The 24,225-nt window shown below is 38.2% G+C and overlaps 1 pseudogene; it reads left to right on the top strand.

Annotated features, from left to right (window-relative positions):
- The window catches only part of LOC131320817 (uncharacterized), a 28,269-nt pseudogene extending 7,777 nt beyond the window's left edge, over window positions 1-20,492 (top strand).
- The last annotated feature ends 3,733 nt before the right edge of the window (window positions 20,493-24,225 follow it).

Genomic DNA, 24,225 nt, shown 5'->3' with positions numbered 1-24,225 from the left:
AAGATGTGATACCTCTAATTGTGTTCACGTCTTTGGAGGTTTGGCAACTTGATGCCAATTGAACTGAACTTTTTGCCTGCAAACTTTTTGCAACTAGTCAACTATCAGCTCAACATTAAGTGGGAATTGTTTCTGAAGAATTATTCTGTTGGCTGTATGTTGACTTTTAGCTTTATGTTGGCAGTTTCTGTTATCATTCGTTCCTGTTAAGCATTAACCTTGTCTGAAGCGTAAATGTTAAATTGTTTTGACGTACCCATGTCCAAAGATGTCTGAAGATGCCTTTAGATTGAGCTTAGAAGCTAATGAAACTACCTTCTGCTAAAAGTACTTACATGTAGCCTGTAGGTCTTCAGATTGGCTTTGGAATAAGATTTTGAAAATTTTGATATTGACTTAGTTTTGAATTCGTAAACTTGCAATTATCTCTATTATTCCACAATATTGGCACTTTCTGGAATGGGAGCTCTGTTTGTGTCCCTGTTTTGTTCATTTAATTCTACTTGGTATGCATTTTCATTACTTCTTGTCGTGGACTGCCAAAATGGGCTGCTAGATGAACTATTGAGTTGTTCAGATGAGTGGTATCTCCTGCCACCTCAGAGGCAGTAACTGATGGGACACATCTTTATTGATGAATACACCTTATTTGGACAGTTCAAGTTGAAAGTGGAGTTAAATAACATAAGGCTACAGATCCTTGCAATATGCAGAAAGCGGATATTATTGCTAGTGATCACCTTACACATTGTTTAAAGCTGCAGTGGTACAAGTGAAACTTACTTATGCACCATAATTCATATTGTCAGTACACTAATTAAAACAGGCTCATTGAATTCACTGGCTTTCTTTTGAGCAGCTTGTTTTTGTCACAGAAATTACTTGGTTAGACGGTGAAGTTGATGGTTAACCTGTTTGTTTATTTGTTAACATCAATTCTAGGTGGTGCTAGAGGGCTCGTGAAAGTTGTGGTAAGGCTTAGGTTTTTAATCGTCGATTATTGCTGAGAGTGAGATGAGACCATTGTCTTGATCTCAACAGTGATGAGATGACATTTGCGTTTAAGAAAAGAATTCAAAGAATCCGTTGTTTATTATATGAGATGAAAATCATCTTCGGGATATGATTATTGTGAGACTAGAGCAATTGGTCCTCTGAGGCAATCTAAGAGCTCAAATGATGCTTGTGTGCCATCTTTGTGCTTTAGTATGCTGAAGTTCTTGATGTAATGTTACTAGTTAGCTTAGTGTTACGTGCTTGTGTTGACTAATTTTTTTTTTGAAAATCCATTCATATGTTTTTGTTTAAAAATGTTTGATCCTTGTAGTTGTAGCACTTTGCAGGGGGGTTTTGAGTTGCCAACTCGCCTGGCAGTGGCTGCTGCTGATTGCACTTTAGCTCTCACTACAGCTTTGACAAAAAAAGATCTATTTTCCAATGGTTCAGATGAAAAGCTTAAACAATCGAATTCAAGTTTATCAAGCCTTCCAACTACCTGGGTGCCTGGAGAAAAGAGAGTGAAACCAGCTAGTAGATGTCCTGAAGTCTCAATGGAGATGAAGTTATTGCTTTGGGATCATTTAGATGAACTTATTATTCTTGTGCAGAGACTCATTGCTGTATGTTACGAAATTCTCTACCAGATCTTTGATTTGATTACCCTTTTCTATTTGTCATTGGTTGCTCCAACTACACGGTTTTGTATATAAGCTTGAAGGCATCTATTAACCAGCCCTTGGGGTTGAGTTTTACCGAACACAGGATAGCATGGTGTATTTAGACTTGATGTTGGAACCGTGAAATTTTTAATCCTTTTACCCACCTACTTTAACTTCAAAGTTTTGCTTGGGAATCTTTCACTTTTCCTTGCGACCATCTTTTTTTGCCTAATGCTCTCTGAACAATGGTGATGACAATGGTTAAACCTTGGGTACCAAGCTCCATTGGCTCCCTTAATGAAGGGATGGAGTTACTTTATGTGAGTTACGAGGGTGGAGAAATTGGCCTCACTGCTTTGGCCAATTCAATTGTGGACGTTCCCCAGGCTATGGATTTTCTGGACATGTGAATCAAGTCTCTGCTCTCTGCGGAATAGAAGCTGGTGGTAGTATATCATTTGACATTCCCGTGTTCGATCGATTGTACGTTCTTCTGGTGCAATAGGTTTTTTTTTCCCGGATAGCCTTGGGTCCTCATGGACATAATAAGGCTGTATTTTTGTGAAAGTCAGATAGGATGCCTGTTCCTCTATTTCATAAAACCTCCAATCTGATCGGAAGTAAACTAATTCTGTTTCCAGTTATTTCATGGACCTTAGGGTTTCATTTTTTTAAAAGCACCTTGTTTATTTTCTCAGGTTATAACCCTCTGATGTTCTTCATTATGTTTTTGCCAAGGTGTTGTATGTCTTCTCTAGCAAGCACCGCCATCTATAGTTCTAGAGATGTTTTCCTGTTTTATCTCTGGGTGCTTATAAACTTGCATCAGTAGATTGTTATTGATGCTTGGACGGTTTATAATTATATAACAAATGGTTGCTGGCATGCTGCACAAAACAAGTTATTAGAATTACAAGATACCCAATCAGAAATGTCAGGAAATTCCCCTGCTCTTGAAGGATACCCTCAGCGTCGAAAAACATGCACTAGGGTGTATGTGCGACGCTTTTAGATCACGGGCTGGGACAGATGAAAGAAAACTAATTTTCCAGTATCAACTTTCTGTATGAATTAATAAAATAAACTGGAAGAACTCTGTGCACTATGGTAGAATATGAAAATTTACCATAGAAAGTACATACACAGGATATTGTGGTTTGAATTCAATAATGAATGTTACTTGCTGCACAACTTGATTTGTTTTCCTGTTGAGCTAGTCGAAGCTCGAATATCTCCAATAATAGTTTTATTTTCATCATGGTAAGCAGTGGAGCAGAAAAAGCCGGTCTTTACATGCTGAAGGACTGGACAGAGTGCTCAAGTGGTTGCAGGGCATAAAAGGGAGCTATGCTCACGTTCAAAATGAGGCTGGTGTTACTTCTATAACATATTAAAGCATTTCATGTCCCCATACGTTTTAATTCCTCTCCGTAAGTATTTGTGTTTTTTTTGACATGAAAGGCAGGGTCACACATTCTGAATACTGGAGTTTTACTTCTCTCTTCTTGTTGGAAATATTATGGCATGTTGATGCACTTGTAAGACTACCAGAGTTCTCAGCACTACAAAGAATTATTGGACCAATACCTGTCTGGGATTCAGGTTAAGTTTACCTTTACCCATATTCTCAGCATTTTTCCAGCCAAGTAATTCCCGTTTGAATGACATGTTTAGAAGGCACATGCCCAGGCCAAAAGTTCATGTCAAAACCAATAACTATGATCATGACCTACTGAGGTCCAACGCGATTCCATAACTCTTGGCCAAGCATGTCTGATCTCCCTTATCATGCCTGCGAAGATTTGACTTGCTTATTGTGTTCCTTTGTGTGGACATAGTCACCAGGTGTCAATGTGGTTCTTGGGAAGGATCCAACAAAAAATGTGGTTACGTATTTGACTAGTGCTGTGGCATAGTATCTGATGTTGAAGGCTAAACACGTACATGGTGACATGGTATCTGTGTTCAGCTGCGTCATGAAATCTAGCCTTCCAATGAGTCTTGAAGCATTTCAATGTGGTTAACTTCTTCCAGCAACTTATTGTATACATTCAGATGGCATTGTGCATCTTTTTTAGATGATGACCAACACTGGGTGATGATTAACTGGGGACTGTCATGGGGTACATTTTGTTAATTAGCTCTTCTTGAATGTAGTTCATCTGAACAGCACATTAAGGAAAAATCAAACATTGGCACTGTGCTACTTATCAGGTTCTGAATTTCTTGCAGACAACATAATAAAATAGTGTGACATATGATTTTTCTCTGACTTGACGTCCTAGATGAGGCAATGAGGTTTCAATAAATATGATGGCACGTGTACGTTGATTCTGTTGGAGTTCAGGTCATAATAAACCTCGTATGCAGTTTTATACAGAGAACCACACTGAAGAGTATACTGAGAATAAGAATAGTGGAATAGAAACTATAAAGTTTTTCTTAAATTGTCTATCCCTGCTCTTGGGGCATTTGGACGGCAAGCGATTTGAAAACACGTTGTCAGAAGATGGGTTGCGGATATCTCACGTTCTCATATCCCAGGTAGATGTCTAGTGTTCTCATATCACAAGTTTACCTCTTTAAGATTACTTTGTCCTCTTGCTCTTTTTGTCCCTGTAAAAATTCTCATTTTCTGCTTGCATATGTAAAATCATTAAGTTAATATCATTGAAACTAGGAAATAACATATAGTTGAAAGTTAAGATTTGCATGGTTACATCACCTAAATTTGCTTCTTGTCTAGAATATATATTTTCCAACTCCTGAACTTGCAGAGGCACTATATTATGGTTGTTTGCCTTTCTTTCAAAGTTCTAGTGTGCTTCTTGATTCTGATAAAAAGAAGTGTGCTTCTTCATGATGTGAACTCAAGTGCTCATGAGTGTCTGTTTATTGTTTATGCCCTTTGTTTATAGTCCACTTGCTTCAATTGTCCATACTATAGAACTCCTGTGCAAAAATTCTGCTCAATTTTCTTTGCTACAAACTTACATCCGCAAAAATCACCACTTCACTAACCACAAATAGAAACTTGTCTCAATTAAGTAAGCGATGCTAATTCTTCAAAAGAAGGTAAACAATTGGAAATATTTTGTGGGTTCGTTAATCAATAAGAGAATGACAAATCTACTGTCTTGTAAGAGGAAGGGGAAAAGGAAAGAGTTTGCAAATTTTAACCATGAAGCACTTTAAAGTATTTAGGAGGAGCATTTCAAAAGGGAAAGGCTAATAGTCGAGAAATTAATTATAGAGGAAAAAGGCTACGAAGAAAGGTGGTTTATGGTAGTCCAAAATTGACTTGCTGTCAAATAGCATGATTTTGAATCATAGTTGCGAGTCATACAAATCCACATCGTAGGGATTGATTCATTTGCCTTCATAGTAGGGTGATATTAGACGTATGCTTCCGAGTAGAAGGGGATATCAAATTAAATATTGTTGAGTTTGTTCCACATGGGTTAATTTAATTATAATCTCCAAACCTAGTATATGAGCTTGGGTGGCCTTTCCACTCGCTGTCAATTGGTTTTGAATTGGATGCTTTAACATGGTATTGGAGCTGGGCTTTTGTGCCTTAAGCTCACCTTCTTTTGTAGTTCGTTACGATCCTGGTGTTATGGATCCTTTTTTTGGCTCTTCACGTGCAGGCTAGGGGTTGAACTTGTGGGGGATTGTTGGAGCTTGTTCCACATTGGTTAATTATAATCTCCAAAACTAGTATGAGCTTGGGTGGCATGTTCTCATGACAAGTCAAATGGTGAATCATAAGATCATTACGCCATTGTGGCACTGTTTGTACTTGTGAGTGCAGAATGATTAAATGGTGTTTGTATATTTGCTATTTCGTTGAAGATTTTCATTTTTCACTGTTTGGAATACCCCCGGAATACTTTCCCTTGTCTTATCTGATACGGACATATTGTAAATTGGAAGAACGCTTTACGTGCTGATGCCCCACCAGTCAAGTGCTGTTATATTCCTGATTGGAAAAGCGTCTACCATTTTGTGTAACATTGATTATAGAATCGTTTAAGTACACATGAAACAGGGTCGCCCAGTTTGTACAAGCTTAATTTGATATCGCTATATGCTGGTTTAACATTTCTGTCTGAAAGTGAATGACACCAGTTTCCCTGGCTCCATCTGTACTGTTTTAGTAAGTGTGGATTGATTTGCTCAGAATGAGTTTCCTTTGTTGCCTTGAGTGGTTATGGACCAGGTTTCTCTTAACTGTCTTCAGAAGTGAGGTTTCTTCCACTTATCTGAGATAGGTTGATTGTTAAGAAGTAGCTATGAGCTACAGCACTAGAATGTAAATAACTTGTGGAGAATGAACTGCCATTATACTTTAATCCTATAGTTTGGTTTTGGATCTGATCGTAACATTTTTATTTGGGGCAATTGTATGCTTTGTATTAATAATCACGTGCTGGTTCTTTTTAAGCTTCACTGTGCTGATGCGGAGGTGATTGATGGGGCGGTTTGCCTCTTAAAGGCAGTCATCTTTAGATCCAATTATTCTTTGGATGGGAGCAGTTCCACTGACACTAGAGAGATGGATGCTGTGCTACCATTGCTACTAAACCTTCTAGATGAACGTGATGGAACAGCCAGGGCTGTCGTTATACTCATTGCAGAATACTGCTCCATGTATGTCTAAATTTTTTCACCATTTCACTATTGAGTTAAATCTTCATGTTCTAATCTTCTATCCAAGTTTAAACCTGACTAAGTGATTGCTAATTGTTGATTCACCAGAAGCACAGATAGCCGGTGCCTTCAAGAAGTTTTAAACCGTCTCACTTCTGGAGATGTTGTAAAGAGGAGGAATGCTGTTGATGTTATGTCAGAACTTTTTCGTATATCTCCACATCTAGTGCATGTACGGTCAATGTTTCTTTTGCTGGTAGTTAGCTCTTTGATAATCCTTGTCCTCATTCCCTTGGCTATTTGTTCAGATTTTTGGCAGGCAAGATATAGCAAACCACTTGTTGGAGCTCCTTGGAGATGAAGAATCCATAGTTCGAACACAAGCATCAAATTTGATTCCAATGATGGGTTAGTTTTAAATTTGTTGATAGCATCTTCAAAACAAAATGCTTGTGGTGAAGTATTTCACTAGTGTAGTTGGAAACCTGTTAACAGTCTGCTTATGCCAAGAACATTATGCTTGGTCATTGTTAGCATTTGCCAAAGGTCGCTAAATTCTAAAGCAATGTTTTTGCAGCATTTGGTCTTTAACTCTAGGGACTAGGGTGGGGTCAAAGGGTAGAAAGTGCAAATAAAGGAAAAGAAAAAGGTAGAAGCTGGTAGGCATTACATGTCGAGTCTTTGAAGTTTTGACTATTGGACCTGGACCTAGAATTACATTAATTCCAACGAGAGCTTTAAAACTGCAATTAATTACTGTATCTGACACATGTCTAATAGATACGAAGACTTTGTTGGTTGTGTATGGGCTCCTGAGACTCCAAATCTAAATAGGGTTACAACTCTAAAGTTGAAAACAAAAGATTGGCGCTTAGCAAACTACCGTTAATTTTAAACATCAGACAACCAAAATGATACTAAAGGGAAAACTACTTTTTGCTTCCAAATGTTGGGCAAATTCGTGTTTTGACATCTTGTATTTTTATAAAGCAATATGTAACACTTACACTGCTTCACCATGTCCGACGAATCTGGGTGAAACTGTTAAGTTTTTGCATGACATATATATGGATAGGCAGAAATTGAATTCTATCGGTGAAAATTTGATTGCCCACTAGTCTTTTTTTCATAATTTTTGTTTGAAGTTTCTTTTTTAATTTACATCTTGGGTCTGGCTAGAAGATTATTTGATCTTGGAAAAGTTTGATGTCCATGTAAAGAACATTGTTTAGTGCCAATTTAAAGTCTGTTGTTGGGTTTATTGTGTTTTTACACTTATTGTACATTGACTTGATGATGTTAAAACTTAGCGAGATCTAAGATGCACGGACACTTAAAAGAAGGGGACGTTGGCCATGTCTGACACTCCTTGGGCACTTGTCTGATACTCATTTCTGTGTCTCCATAATTAGGAAGTAAAGGCACTTGTCTGATGCTCATTTCTGTGTCTCCATAATTAGGAAGTAAAAATCTTAATTCGGACATGTGTGCGACACTCTATCTACAACTTGTCTGCCATTTCTTTGCCTTTTGTGACACTTAGAAATAAATATGCGATCTACACTATTTTGACACTTGCTAACATGCGACTATCGAAGATATCATAATTTGACACATTACTGTGATACACAAAGTTGGAAACGTAGTAATTCTTACAATTTATCATACTTATCTATTCTATAACTTAGCTTACTTTATTGAAGGATTTCTTGAGTCCTATGTCAACTAGAACTTATCTATTCTATAACTTATCGTACATAACAGTATATTTGTACAGATATGATTGAATGTATCCTGAACGGGACCGTGTCCTACATCATAGGGAAATAACATAGTCGCGTGTGCGTGTCAACTGTCAAGCGTAACTGTGTCTTGTGTCCATATCTATGCTTCTTAGAGTGGGAGAGTAGTTTTATGCAAAATGAAAAGAATATTAATAGTTTCTCCTGTTGCCACTATTATTGTCACAGAAGCATGCAATTTTAGTTTTGGCTCTATGACAAGGGGTTGTGTAAAACACGGAGTGTCAGACTTGAGTCAAATATAGCATAACAATATAGTGCTGAAGGTGATTTCTCCTACATAAACAAGCACCCAAATGTTCTTAAACTGTTTGATTTGGCTGGAGAAAGGCAAATATGAGGAATTTACCTCATCTTCTCACTTGTTCCATAGTAAGTGATCCTCCCAATATACTAAGTGGTAATAATCTGCTTCTTTGTGGGTGACCATGAATGGTATATTGATTGTATCCCCCAAAAAACAGATGAAACAAACTAACAATGGACTTCTCTTACTTATACTTCCTGGGCATGCATAGCTCCCTTGTCCTATGAGCACTGGGTGATCATTTACGAATCCCTGGGATGTTCCCAATGGGGATTTATGTAGACTTGGGTCCTTGCTTTTGGGTTAAATAGGATTTCCGCATTTGCAGCAGCAGAGAGTCATTATTCTAGCTAGTCTCTGTCACAGCATCAAGTTTGTGTTATTGAGCTTGTGATTGTGGTGTGATTAGCCATACTCAGCTTTATTCCTTTCCAGCTATAAACAAACTTACTGTCGCTATGTTAACAAATGCAGGTCAAGTTCAGGCATATACTACTTTTCAGTTTGTTTTCTGATATAATTAAATTTACCGTAATTTGTAGAGGTACGCTCTAATGTGGAAGCAGAGAAGGGCCACAACCTTAAACAAACCCGAATAAAATAGGAAATTAGGATCTGTAGTAAACCTAAACGACTCAAATTTAAACTTACCAAGACTCATATTTTAAGCTTAACTTAAAAAGAAGCTAATCTGGAAGTACTAAAATACATAATATAGCACTCCGGTAACTAATTGTGTGCACAATGGGCAGATTTCCATTTTGTTCAGTCTAGGGAGAAAGGAATTGTAAGGATTTTTTTTGGATTCTTATTTTTTTTGCACAGAATGACTCTTTTGACCATGGTATTTTTTGTAAATGGATTTTTTGTTTCTTCTTGCAGACCCTTCCCTGGTTTTGCCTGCTTTAGTCGGTCTTCTTTATTCATCAGACGAAGTATTGCAGTCATCTGCTAGTAACACATTTGTCGCCGTGCTCAAATATCATAATAAAAGCTTTGAAGTTTTATGTATGTTGTTCAACTGTCTTAGGTATATTCTAGTTCACCTTTTAGTTCTTTCTTCATATTTGTTTTGGGTTTTCTTGAACCCTCGCACTACCATTATTGGTCTTAGAAAACTTCAAAGGGTCAATTTTGTTTGTACATGCCTTGTTTCTGGAAACTTTGGAGTAGTGCTAGCTATTTTGGTTCTGAAGTTTAATACATATGGCAACAGTTTTACTTGTGTAACCTATAGTTATACATTTTGCAGCGACCTCTGTCAAAACCCAGATCTTCCAGAAGCTTCAGGTGATGTAGCAAAAGCTATATCTTTCCTGTTTTAATCTTGGAATTGTTCATGACATGCTGTAGCATCCTTGTTCGTACATATTTGTTAACAATTTTAGGAAAATTGTCCGAGAGAAGTTATTTTATCGTGAAAGTACTATAAAACATCCAAAAATCCAGTAATGGACATTATTATCCATAAACCCTTTTCTTGGCTGCCTCTGACTTATTTTTGGGGAATACCATCTCCCATGTATGTACTTTACTACCATACTTGAGTAGAAAATGTTTTTACTAGCATTATTTTGGTAACAATCAAACTTTTTGATTGACATGCATATAGCCCGAAAATTCTGTTGAAGTCACGTACTTTTTTACCCCTCATGATTGGGGGCCTATTGATTGACCTTATTCTTCGGCAATCGTGCATAAAGTCATGCTGAAATTTGGCTCACCAAATGGCAAGTATAAATGCTGGATTACTATCTGCTCCAGCAGCTACTCCATAGGTAATCCAAGATAATGGACCTGAGGAATGTGGATTTTTGAGATGCAATTACTCATCTAGATTGTAAATATTAGATTTAGTCGCACAATGTACTTATGTAGAGATATAAGCGTTTGTACATTGATATGTGATGATAGGAATCTTAGAACATCCATTCCCCATACCAAATGCTTTCAACAATATGAAAGCGCTTTTGCAATCAATTGGTAGTTCATAGGATATGGTTTTTAAGATACTTATATTGAATTATTTTTCTATGTTATCTTTTTGTTCCTTAATTTAGGTTTCACCTTCTTTGTGCATAATTTAGATGTTTTTACTTTGCCACCTTGTAGGAGGGTCAAAGTTGGATGCTGACATCGTGCTCAAGCTGATTCCACAGTGGTCAGACAGTGTATGCTTTGTTATTTAGTAAAATTTTTAATGACATACCTCCGCCCACTAGGCGGAGGATAATATGCCAATAATTCCAAACAAGTTCGGATATCAATGCATATTTCCTGATATTATTAGACTTTCACAAATATCAATACACCTTTTTCGGATATCGATGCACCTTTTACCTATTATCCTACACCTTTTGGGCGGAGGTTAGAATAATCCAATTTTTAATTTATTTTGGTGATAAGTAACATTTTTGAGGTGACTTGGTTGTTTCATGGCTATGGAGTCCTTTATTGTGCTGTCTTTTCTCATCTCCTTATAGCCAGAGTTCTTCGTTTCTATACTCATGTGGAATGTCCATGAGTACTGTGGGGTTGTCGATCAAGATCAGTTAACCTCTCTTAAGCCTCCTGGTTCAGCAACTAGGTTTGCCTAGACCGGTCGGAAACCGAAAAGGCCCTCTGCCGGTCTAGTCAGAAAGTTGTAGGAGGAAGATGAAAGCACTAGGGTTTAGAGAGGTGAAGAGTGCGTACCATTGTAGGGTTTCATCCTTACCTTTATATAGACCTCCTTGGCTTGCTCTCCGAGCCAATGCATGCCAAGCGTGCTTGGTAACCTCCTTGGGCTTACGTCACACCTAACATTTTGGATAAGGTAGTTATCGAGAATTTGCGCGAGCTGTCACCCATGTGTGCTCGTGCCGAGCTCGTGCCATAACCGTACCGCCGGATGTCACACTTGACGTACTGGATAAGGCAGTTAAATACACGTGGGCGAGCTGACATGTATGAGTTGGCCGAAACACCGTGTCCGAACCACATGGCTGAACCACAGCGAGGAGCGTTGACCTCGGTATGAGTTGGCCGAACCATAATGTTCGAACCATAGAGGGGAGCCTTGACCTCAATATGAGTTGGGCGAACCATAATGTCTGAACCAAAGAGAGGGTCAATCCTTAGAATGAGTTGGCCATTCGGATCTGCTTGTCTGAACGCAGTTTGTGCCGAACCAAGCCCGATCGAACCAAGCAACCCGGGCAATGCCTTGATCGGATCAAGCATAATCGAGGGGTTTAACCCGGCCTTCAGCCGAACGTAGTGACTGTGGCCGAACTAGCATATTGGGCCCACTACAAGTACTTACATGCTTGTGTCATAATAACCAACTTGTACGCGGTTGCTTCCTTCTAAGGCGGAATGCTCATAATAACTTGTGCCATGTCGACCTCCATAACGACAGACCATTCCAATGGTAGCTGGCGTCTAGACATCCATCCCAAAGCATCCAAGAGAACTCCGCAGGGCGTCAACGACTCAACCTTAGCATCACCACGGTACAAATCAATGAGCTCGCACGCAGAAATATCCCAAGTAAAAGAGTCAGCTCAGCTAAAGATTGACACCGCGAGAACCTGTGTGCATCTGTGGCTTCTAGGTTAGAGAGCCTGGTAATGCAGCCTCCGGTACGTGCATTATCCAGGTTCAGCATGGCTAGGAGAGAGGCCACACTGACTTGAATCCTATAACAAGTTTTACCTTAACGAAGTTGATGTGACGAAAATGATTACCTGTGTTGGTAGGCAAGGCCCTCGTTGCCATCCCCTCCAACAGATAGAGAGCTTTCCCACTTTACACGAACAACCCCAAACCCCCGCCCACAAACCCCCCCCCCACTCTCAGAGTGTGGGTGCTTCTGTCTCTTCCCCAATCCGCCTCCGGTCTCACAGCACGGAATGAAGATTCTTCTCTCTGCATTTACTATGAATCCAATGACTTGGAAGAGATTGATTAGAGCCAGTAGATTGTAGATATGTACACCCTGTACTTAGATTCTTCAAATCCCCTAGAATACCTGTGCCATTGGGTATGACGTGGGTTGGTCTATGAGATATGTGTTTGACATTCGTAAATTGTACCCAAATGGACGTTTGGATCCTTTACTAGCAGAACAATGTTTGAGGAAGAATTTCACATTGGTAGACAAGGAATATTTTTACTGAACACTAGAAATATCTTTTACCTAAATCTAATTAATTTCAAGTACATCAATAATTGAGCATTCTATAATAGCAGAACATTATGCAATGTATCAGTATTAGATGTTCATTTCATGTTCAGGCTGTATCCAATATTTGGAAGCATATCCATGTATCCTCCGCTTAAGGTTTTAGGGAGATTTTACGTCGGGGCAGACATCTGCACCTGATATTCATACTGGAGTTCATTATCATAGTTTGTGCATATGACATATTCTCTTTTAGTATTTAATTTGAGGAACTCTGAAGCGTAAACAATTAGTTTGTTGGTGCATAGGTGTTTGGAAAATAGATATGAGTGCTGAACAACATTTACGTTGTTTGGCCCCTTTCGTAACTGTAACTAATCCCTACATGGTAATCAGGATCTTAGGGGAGGTCTTTTGCTGTAGTTGATCTGTCGGCATTATTCCCCCTTCACATAGACATTCATATAGATAGACATGTGTATGTATATGCTTGGGTGATTTTATCTCCACGTGCAAGATGAGGCTGCCTGTGAAGGAGTGTTGAAAAGCTTGATATACATTCTTTGCCCCCTCAGCTCCAATCTTGAGCTTCGGAATCTTGGTGCCCTAGGTTGGGGCTTGTCTCCACAATTCTTTTCCAATAACTAGAATCTGAGTGGAAAAAGATGTTTTGCTGTTTCGTTTAGGTGAAATCTAATAGTGTTTAGGACATTGTAAATGTTTATTAATATGTTATATACATTTGTTTGTGGATATGTGTATCATACCAAATTGTCTGTTTGAGCTTTTTAGTCTATAGCTGTGCCAATCTCTTGCAGTTGTCTCATGCATGTGTATGGGTAATGAATTGACTCAAGGCTAACCGTCCTTAAAATTTGTTTATGACTTTCTGGACGTCCTTGATTGCAATTGCGGTTAATCTTTTCAAGAGCTTCCATTTTGTTTTTGACTAGATTTTTGAATCTCTGCAATGGTGTAGGTTGAAGACTGGAACTTGTTTGTTGAACCCTTGATTGACAAGTTGTTTGCGGAGCCATCAAATGCCATAATTGTTAAGTTCCTAAGTTATATTAGTGAACGGTTGGCAGATGCTGCAGATGTAGTCTTTCACCGGATTCTGTTGCGTACAAGACAGCCGGATGAGTGAGTAAATTCTCTTTATTTTATTGCATATGAAACTCTTGACTGTTAATATCTCATGATTCTCACGTAAATCCCATCCGTAATCTTGCTGGTTTAAATCCTATAATCAAATTCATATACTACTGTTAGATGTAATGGTGCATTAAAAAGTTTCCATGAACATGAAATGCAGACTTCCTATGTGCGGTTTTCTAGAGTTGGTAAAGAATACTTCATAGGGGTTATTGTAACTAAAGTTAGATTTCTGAAATTGTGCCTTTATAAACAAGCCCAACTACTAGCCAAGTTGTCAGCGACTTTCCTTTCCCCCCACCCCTGTTGTGAAGCAACATTCGGCATGAGTGAGTTTTCAGATCCCTCAAAATGGCCCCAATGTTACGAACCAATTACTCTCAGAGTGTAGGCTTGAGAGAAATGTGACTTTTGTCAACAAGCTATTTGTTTAGAGAAGGTGACTGGATCTGAACTTGATGAAATGCTATTTCCTGCAATATTTCCACATAGAGTTGATGATTGATAGTTTCTGCAGAAAATGGTTAGGAAATATCAAGGAGCAATCTGGTTATCTTTGGATGTGCAACGTTCTCCTTTATTTTTCCTTTCCTCTTTACTGATGAGAAACCCCTTGCAGTGTAACTCCTGGGGTGTATGTACATAGTAGTGCATTCGCAGATTGGGCAAAGCTAAGACTCATGAGAACCATTATTGTCACGTTGCCGGTGGCCTAAAGTAGTTGAACAGAAGACCTCCACTAGGTGTCCTCTCTTACCCCTTGGGATTGCAACATGGCTCTTTTTAACTTATGTAGGCCTTCCTTAAATGGACGGATGCTAGAATATAAGCGTAGAACATTGAAGTTCTCTCATCTCCCTCGGTATAATGGTGTGATCCTTTTTTTTTCATGCAACAAGATATGCAACTATGAGAAAGCTACCAAATAATAGATAAGCCTCCAACTTAAAAGCAATTGGCAACTTGTTGAGAGGTCCCCTGCCCAGGCTCATGTACGAGTTTTGGAGGGTATAATTAACCGCTATGGGACAAGCTCTGACAAGATTGAATATTCTTTCCGAAGAACTTTTGAATGCAAAAGGAAGGAAATAGTTTACTTAAAAAAAAATATTCTGGGAGCACATTTTTGTGCAAAAGAGAAGCCGATGGATTGGCTATCAATATGCCACAAGATACACGGACGCTTTCAATTATTTTTTTCAATCATGATTTACTACATGTTCTAAATTTTGGGGGAATACAAATCATGGAAGCTTTGATGGTGCTGTTTTCGTATTCGTCTTCCTTTGTTTGTCCTCTCCTTCCAAGCCCTTACCTGCCCTACTGAAGCTGGAGAGGTGGGTAAAACCATGGTTAAGGAATGTTGCATATTCAGTTTGACTATTCGGTTGCTTGTTTATACTATTTTCCTTGTTTAAGAACTGCACCCTGGTGGATTTTTCCTATACATATGTGAATCATTTCATCACGTCACAATTGATTACATTAGTTATCCTAATGAGTATAGTTACTGATCAATTAAGAAAAAGGCATTTTCGACTCCCTCGTGATGATCACCGTTACTGTTTCTTGAAGTGTGATTGATGGAATCATCTTCTACAGATGGAAAAGTCATGACTCTGAAATCGACAATCCTGTGAAACTGGCGCATTCTCTCTTTGATCACCTCTGCCCTTTACTTATTATCAGGCTGCTTCCGCTGAGGGTTTTTAATAATCCCAACTCTTCATTGATGTATGGTGTTCTTCGGGACCAAGGTATGGTGCTTCATGTGTATGCCTCAGATAGTTCTTTGTTCCTTTCTTTTCTCTTCTTTTGTTTCGTTTTCTTCTTTGTTCTTTGCAAGTCCAGTTCCCTGTCTGCTATTTTTAGTTTGCAATGCTTGTGGAATTTGTCTCAGCCCCATTCTTGACCTCACATTTCTGGTGCACTTTCCATCTGCCGGCTTAATATTAATGTTTTCAGCAGTAGGGAGTATTTTCTTATTCGTATCAGTGCTTGAGGGTGGTCAACTTAAGACAGCCTCGTTCACATCTCACGAAGCTGTGCTGTTTTCTATGGATGTGATGATAATTGATGTCATGTTAGTAAATGTAAGTTCTTCTTGGTTTCGATTCATAGTTGTTTTTGAGTGAGCTCATGGACATGTGGTGCCTGTCAGAGTATCGGCTGGCTTGAAAGGTGGCATGTAAGGTGTCTGTGTATGGCCATTTAATTTGGATGCAAATCATAATGCCTCACTTCATGCATAAACTTGAGAAGTAAAAAGTCTTACGCTTTGACTTTTTCATGGTTCGGTGCATTTTTGGACGTCTGAAATTGAAAATATATGCACAAGCTAAACAGGACGGGGTGTTGGGTGTGATCATTTCGTTCTTCTGCTATTTCTTATATAGGTCATTACTGGCATAGCTGATCATAATTTTCGTTTGAAGCTATGGGATTTTTGTGGCTTTGGTTCACGGACGTCTCATGACTCATGACACCTTTCCTAGATTTTTTGGTAACTTTTCTTTTGTTTTTTGAAAATCCTAATACAGGATATTTTGACATAAATGATCCTGAATGTGTTGCTGGAATCCTTCTAAACAGGTTGCTTCACTACCAAAACAATCATCTAGCCTTTTTCACACTTACCCCTTTTCTGATAAAGTTCTGAACGAAGTGCTGATATTCCCTCTTCTATTGGTTTCAGGGCTTTTAATAATTTGGAGTTTGATGATGTTCGGAAACTTGCAGCTGAACTCTCTGGGCGGATTCATCCGCAGGTATATAGCAATGCGACTTTTTGTCCTTAAATGCAAGCATTTTACTATCGTTCAGCCTTTTCTTTTTGTGTACAAAAGTTCAAACTACCAGCATGGCAGCATGTAACAAGTGAAGGGCGTAGTATCTTGTCTATTTAAGCTATTTAAAAGTTGGAAAACCAGAGGAAAGAATGAACAGAAGAAATTCATTGGCCGGTACGATTTTTAGGTAGATGCTTTTAGTGCGTGAAATTTATGGGGCTAATGCCCTTAGGTTCTTACAATATCTCAGAGAACTTTTTATTGGTCTGGTGACTTCATAATATTGAGCCTGGAAGTAAAAGTAGTTCAAGACCAACAAGCTTTGCAAATGACGTTTGGGCAATGCATTGATTGTATTTTATTGTAGCTGATAAGATTTTGTTCAAAAAAACAGCTGTGAATACATCGAAGAACACGAGTGGTATTTTTCATTCATGTACTTCTACGTTTTACTTACTCAGTTTTTTAGTTTTTTTAAGTCTACTTGATATCATTTTCTGATAAAGACAGTTTGCCCAAATTTGTTCTGTAGTTTTCAACTTTTCTATGAAGCATGGGTAGTTCTAAATTCCAGTCGTACCTAGTTCAAAAAGTATCCAAGACATTCTAAGCTATTCCAAACACTGAGATGAACTAAGTTGATTAGACTTTTTTTTCAATGTTTAGCATGATTGTAGAACAAATATTTCAGTCTATAGGTTCTTTTGTATAATGTCATTAAACTGTGATTTGTATCTTAAGTTTATCATTAGACTGTTATTTGATCTTTGATTATCCAAGTCATTCAACTTTTTTCTTTGTTTGAAGTGTAACGATTACATAATACTTTGTTCAACATCATAAAAAACTCACCCGTTTAGTTGTAGGACTTGTAGCCCAGCCATACCCATACAATGCATTTATTTGGTTTCGTCGTATCAATGTTTTCGATACCTGTACTCGTACCTGCACATGTGCTTCTTAGGAGTACGGAAAACTGGTGTGGCAGTGTTATGCACCTTCTTTTGTATAACTTTGTATCCGGCCTAATGGACCAACTAATCTTGGGAACCAATCCCCGCCATTCAAAAGTGAGGGGCCCCATTAAATCCAGGGAAACCTTCATATTCACTGGCCTGATGGAGGAATTAATCACGCCAGTGGGATACTGGGAGTCAAACCCTAGACCAAAGGCTCCTGGTTGCCAGGTGACCAACTGTGCCAACCCGTGGTGCGTACACTTTGTTTTACCTTGATAACTTGAGACCAACCTAGCTTGCAAGATCAACAACCTGTTAGTGCCCAGAATGCACTACAATGCCAAAGTCTCAACACAACTACTCAAAAAGAGAAGGAAAATATAGAGCTCTTTGGTGGAAAGTAACTGTGTACCTTTCTAGGGTTTGGTCCAAGTAATCGTGTGCTAGGCACGTGCCCGGTGAGGCTCCTGGTTGTTATTTTTTATTTTCACAAACTGATCCGAAGTCTTCACTCTGCTATTCTGTTAAGCCAAGGATGTTCCTTTCTAACTCTGTTCTGCAAAACTTCCATGACTTCTGGAGTGTCAGTTTTTCCTTGTCATTTTTATTTCCATCTTTGCCATCTAACCTTCCTGAATTTTGTGATTTTTGCAGGTACTACTTCCAATTATTGTCTGGCAGTTGGAAGATGCAGCAAATGCTCATGAAATACTAAAAATAAAAGCTTGTTTGTTTGCATTATGCACATCATTTGTGGTAATCTCAGTCATTAACCTCCAGTTGTCATGATTTTCAGTCCCACTTGGGAATTTAGTTTCTTATATCTGGCATCAGTTACATGGCATGCAAAGCTTAGCAGTTTCTTCTGGTATACAGATTAGAGGCAGGGATTCAATTGTACATCCAGCTATGCTTGAAATTAGGAACACTATCGAAACTATCCTGTTGTGGCCTTCACTCGATGGCGATGAAGGTACTCCCTCCGTCCCTCTGATTGTTAGTCCTCTTTCCAAAGTCAGGGTATAGAAGTTTTAGTATCCAAAACTGTCAGTTATGAAATGGCTTTTGATATTCTCTAAAGTGAAAAGGGGTGATCCATTTAAGTAATGCCTTCGAAGTACCTAATGTTATTGTTAAATGTCTCCTTAAGAAGCTGAAACTCCCGAAAGGTAGGAAGATTATGGGACAGAGGGTGCTATTAGTTTGCTTTCCAAAATTTTCTGATCCCCTTGTTGCTCCTAAACCCGACAGCTGCAAATATATTTTTGCCATTTCAGTTTCCAAAGCCCAACATGGGTGCATCGATTGCCTTGCGTTGATGATATGTACTGAACTGCAAGATCCCGAATTATTCAGGGATTTGACCACAAAGAAATCAAGTCTTGTCAGAACTCCCAGCTGGTCTCGTCAGTATCTCAGTCAGCCTTTGTCTCTCCTGCTTTTTGTCTCTCCTGCTTTTTGTTTTGTGCTCCTTGCTATTTAACTGATCTCTGTGGTGCTCAATGCAGGGGATGCTGCGATGAGAAATTCAGTACTTAATTGTGTGATCAATCAGTTAACAAACGATAAGATTCAAGTTTCCTCTGCCAATAGGGGCAATGAGGGCTGCTCATATGAGTCATCAATGCCTCTCTCATTTCGCATGTGCATGGCTAATGTCCTTATCAGTGCTTGTCAAAAGATGCCAAATTCTGGCAAGAAACCCTTTGCTCGGAAAGTTCTTCCACATCTCATTCAGTCTGTGGAGGTATGTCCCTAAACAAGTTGACATTTATTTGGGTTCTTTTACCCAAAAAAAGGACATTTTTTGGGTTCCATCGTACTCGTACTTAAGGGCATACTTTTTTAATGCTACCATTTCTGTCTCTCTCATGTTGCTGGTGTCCACAGATGATTATGGAATCAGAGATTAGAGCTGCATTTGTCCAAGTTTTCTTCTCATCGGTGTATCATCTGAAGTCTGCAGTTCTTCCCTATGCATCCGATCTTCTCAAAGTCTCTTTGAAATCTCTTACAGATGGATCAGATAAGGTAAGAATGCAGTAATTATAGACGATTAAAGACTTTAGTACTTTCTTTGTGGTTTTCTGGTTGAGCACCCAATGTCGTTTTTGCGTCAAGTGTTTCTGATTTAACCTCTCGCTCTTTGTAAAGGAGAGATGTTCTTGCTATATGGTAGTGAGAGCTAGGTTCTGGAGCAAACTTTGGCACCTCAATAGCAATTAAGCTTTACACTTAAATTGGTGTTTCTCTTCTTGAACTGCTTGCTAATTTGGGATCCAAGTCTTGATGTCAAATTTGCACCATATGTAATGAGCCGCAATTACAAGAATAGAGATTATTCTATTTGGCTTAAAGGGAAGAAGAGGAGAAGATAGATGTGGATCGAGTAATATGTTCCCTGGGAGACACAGTACTATTGTTCCCATCAAATATTAGTCGAATGGGATCACGTATCCTTTGTGATTAGTTATCCCTTTACCAGATATTCTTGTCAAACAAATATGTCCTTGGCATAGAAAAAGGGACATCATGTAGATGTTGTATTATCATGCGTCATTAACTGTTAATCTGTTATGTATTCCGTTATTTGAGTTTATAACTTGCGAGCTTTCGTGTAAATGGCTTTCCATTGTTGAGCAGGAAAAGATAGCAGGTGCAAAGCTAATGGCATCTCTAATGGCTAGTGAAGCGGCTATTTTGGAAAGTATTGCGGAAGGACTGCTGGATGCGAGAACAGTACTTTCAAGTATATTATCGTCGTCGGATACTTTGCCAGAAGTACGACAAGTATGCAACCAGTTGCTTGCATGTCTAACTTCTCCGTAGATATGTTTTTTTTTTGCTTTTATCTTTTGTAACTTCCTTTTTTGGTGTGAACGTGAGGTACTTACCAAAATTATGCAACTGCTGATTCCCGTGTGTATGTAAGTACCTTCTTGTTTTGATAATAAAAAAAAGGTACCTTCTTGTATATATAAGCTAATTGTTCCTTTCAACGATACGTCCGCTTTGTTCACCGTGATTGACCGCAGGTCTATTGGTAGAAATTTTGTGGATGCATTCTACTCCTAATTTTTGTCCTAAAAATTGATTATTTCTCAAAATGCTTGGATAAAAGTAAAAAAAAATTTACTGTTCTAATTCTTCTTGTTGTGACTAATCAATAACTTACAAAAGTTTGACGCAAAACTAACAAATGCGAAAAAAATTCAATTTAGGACAATTCTCAAATTTAAGTTAAATGCAAAAAAAATTTAAATAATGACAAAATTCTCAGATTTAAGTTAAGTTCGAGAGAACGGGGATTTTCTTCTCTCCTTTTGCGACTGGATTTGATGAATGAAAGAAATTAAAAAAAATTGTGTCCGAGAACCCAAACTTTTTGACCGTGATTCTAAGAACCCAGAAGAAGTCATTCAAAGTGAAATTGTATGTTTGTCAGAATAAGAGTCTATCTTGTGCATTCAAACAATAGAAGTTTTAATTCTAGGCATGAGCACAAGCAAAGCACAAGGAAGAAGAAAACCCCAAGGTTGGTGAAGTGGTCTTGGCCTGAGATTTAGGTATTTATTTTATCTTAAGGTTTCAGGTTCGATTCTTCTTGTCGACAATTTTTGAAGCCAACTCACTCCCATGCGTAAGCGTGTAAAACGGTTGTGGGAGAAGTTGTAGGAATTAGTCCGAAGTGTACACAAGCTGGCCTGGAACACCTTGTATTAAAAAAAAAAACACAAGGAAGAATTGGTATGAGGAAACAACAGAACCACAAGTCAATTTTGAAATTCTTTTGGGAACGTCCTTCAAATACATAAGTGGGTTTTAGAACATCTACATGATAGGCAAGAGTGCACAGTGCACACCGTGACACTAGGAGTAGGAGATGAACAATGAAGACCGGGAGGAGATAGAGAGGGAGAGAGATTTCCAGACCTATAGGTATATTGGGAAAGTTAATTATCTTGCATGTTCGTAACAAGAAGGCATGGCATATCGGAAATAAAATAAAATTATCCTCGTAATCCCTCTCAAGAAAAATTTCACACCTATGATGATACTTGTCTAAGTTACACAATGTGCGTTTATAAGTAATAAAAATGAGAGTGATGGCGCAAGCTAAAAAAACCGTATTTCAAAAACATCTTAACTTGGAGTAAAATTCATGAGATGAAAAATTAAAAACGAGAGTATAAGACGAGGAGTGAAATTGAGAATTACTGTAGATGCTACTAGAAATAAAAGTGACAAGGACTTGTTTGGAGCTTTTCGTGTGGGGCTGTTGATAGGAAGCATCATTAAGCATTGTCGGCCACTGCTTTGAGAAAGAAAGACTTTTTGTGGACGTTTGTTTGTCCACCACCACTATTCCATACTCTCATAAAATTTTACATGTCTTTTAAGGTAAATTTTTAAAAATATGCGATATGTGTTTTATTTGATAAATCTTCTATAATATAAATTTTTTAAAATAATAAAACCCATTATAAATTAAAAAATTTAAAACATAACACAAATGTCAAAAATTCATCAACAAACACGGACGAGGTGAGTAATATTTTTGGAGCTCGCTTCCAAGTGGGCGGTCCTTCTCCTCAGTCGAGGGACCACTTCCATCAGGAGTAGTCGTTTCGATATCGAGAGGGAAAAGACATTTGATAAGGTGGACTGGAAGGGAAAAAAGGTGAGAGAGAGGGATGGGGTCATGGTGTCTCTTGCAATAATGCTATGCGGGTTGGTTGTCAATTTTTCGGGAGATCAGTCTTCTTCTTTTTCGTTAAAGCTAATCTATTTTATCTTAAGGAATTTGAGGAGGCGGATGAGTGCATATAAGTATAAAAAAGATATCAATTGCACTTCACAATACTAACAGGAGATCAGTCTAAATGGGGCTATTCTTGGGTGTTTCCGGTAGTAAATATTAGGTTTGGAATTTTTTTTTGTTGCAATCAATTTGTTAGCTATTTTCGATAGTGAATAAATTGTTGAGAAATATTAAGTTGTTTCTGACAGTAAATAAGTTGTAAATGAAAGTTATTGAGAAAGAAATTGTTAGTTATTGTAAATAAGTTAAAATACCAAAACTTGTTAATTAATGTAAACAATACGGTAAAATGACCTAAGTTTTTTTACCAAAAACTTATCAATGCAGAGATCAACGTCTCCGAGATCAGTTGAGAGATGTCCAAATGATTTCATGCTGCCATGCAATCATGGCATTTGAACCAGAACACAATTACAACTCTAAAGTATCGAATTTGCTAAACAATGTAACGACCTAGCCGCTGCATTATATGATTTAAATCCACGGTTCTATTAACATTTGTTGATTTACATTTGCGGGGATGAGACGGCTCCGGAGACACTACAGTGCACTACTGAAGTGCAGTACGGTATCACACCCGTCCAAAAAGTGTTTTGAAGGGTCTGAATTTTGAATAAAACTCTTTGCGAAAAGAATAAACTCTTCATGCGAAGAGTTTTTTTTTGAAATCCGAACCATTAATTATTGAGATAGACGGTTATAAGACCACGCTACAATCCTGTAGTGAACTATTGTACTACAAGATCCCCGAGTGAGAGAAAAGTAAATAGGGGAATATTACAGAGACCTCTCCTGGTTTTCTTTTTGCACAAACTTTTATGGGGCTTTTTGGCACGATATTTGTAACGATTCACGCCAGCTGACCTGTTTACCCTTAGTCTAATCGCACTGTTTGAAAAGTTAATCTCAAGTTATGCAAATATCTACATAATGTGATTTGCAAATATCGAGTTAATAAGGTTACAGTCACCTCTGCGCTCTCTTCCTTATTATATTCTCTTTCTTCAATCAAGCCCAAATGTGTTTGAATGATTTCAGAAAATCTGTCCACACAGACATTATATGCACAGATTGTTTTGTGGGTTCCACCACGGGTCCCACACAAATGATCTAAGCTGTTCATTGAATATAAAACACTTTTTCAAGGGTTCCCGTAAAAAATTATCTTAATATGATACTTATAGATGTTCGATTCAATTATTTAACTTTTCATTTTCTTGAAATCTTAATGAAAAGTTAGATGATTGGGTCGAGAAATTATAGGTATCGGATTGAGCTGATTTTTCATAGGGACCATTGAAAAAATGTTTTACATTTAATGAACGGTTCAGATCATTTGTGTGGAATCCGTGGTAGGTCCCATAAAAAATCGTGCACAATCTGTGCACTTTTGTCTGTGTGGGTAGACTGGTTCGCATGATTTAAATGAATTTGGATGTATATGCAAGAATAAGAGTCTCTCTTGTGCAATCATACGATTATAGGTTTTAATACCTATGCATGACCACAAGGAAGAATTGGTATGAGGAAACAACAGAACCATTACAAGTCAATTTCGAAGTTCTTTTGGGAACGACCTTCATTACATGAGTGGGTTTTGGAACATCTACATGTTAGGCAAGAGTGCACTTGGTGACATCAGGAGATGAACAATGAAGACGAGGAGAGGAGATGGAGGAGGCGAAAGAGAAATTTCCTGACCTAGATCCTGTAGATTGGGAAGGTTAATTACATATATCTTGCATGTTCGTGAGTCATAACGACAAGGCGTGGCATATTGGAGATAAAAATACAATTGTACTCGTAATCCCTCTCAATAAAGATTTCACAAATGTGATACTTGTTCAAGTCACATAATGTGCGTTTATAAGTAAGAACGAAAGGAATAACACGAGCTAAAAAAAAAGTATTTCAA

This window comes from Rhododendron vialii, chromosome 3a (assembly GCF_030253575.1).
Source record: "Rhododendron vialii isolate Sample 1 chromosome 3a, ASM3025357v1".
Lineage (NCBI taxonomy): Eukaryota > Viridiplantae > Streptophyta > Magnoliopsida > Ericales > Ericaceae > Rhododendron > Rhododendron vialii.
This window is presented reverse-complemented; position numbering and strand designations above follow the sequence as displayed.